Below are 278 nucleotides of genomic sequence, written 5' to 3'. Positions count from 1 at the left end.
AGTCAACCTTTACTCAAACAAAAAAATTAGGAGTTAAGTTGCTGAAGCCATGAATGACTTTTGAGCTTTGTGAGAGACTAAAACATAGAAATCTGTTGTATAAAAAATTAAAGAAAAATCCTGAAAATTTAAAATTAAAACAGTGCTTTCAGTCAGTCTCCTTAAAGCTGAAACAAAATATTCAAACTCAAAAAAGCAACTATTATTTCAAACTTTTTGAAACCAACAAGGGTGACACCAAAAAACAATGGCAAACTGTAAATGCCATCTTAGGTTAA

The sequence above is a fragment of the Photinus pyralis genome, unplaced genomic scaffold (assembly GCF_008802855.1).
Source record: "Photinus pyralis isolate 1611_PpyrPB1 unplaced genomic scaffold, Ppyr1.3 Ppyr1.4_LG5, whole genome shotgun sequence".
NCBI classification, from domain to species: Eukaryota; Metazoa; Arthropoda; class Insecta; order Coleoptera; family Lampyridae; genus Photinus; species Photinus pyralis.
The sequence above is the reverse complement of the archived record's forward strand: the minus strand, read 5'-3'. Positions refer to the sequence as shown.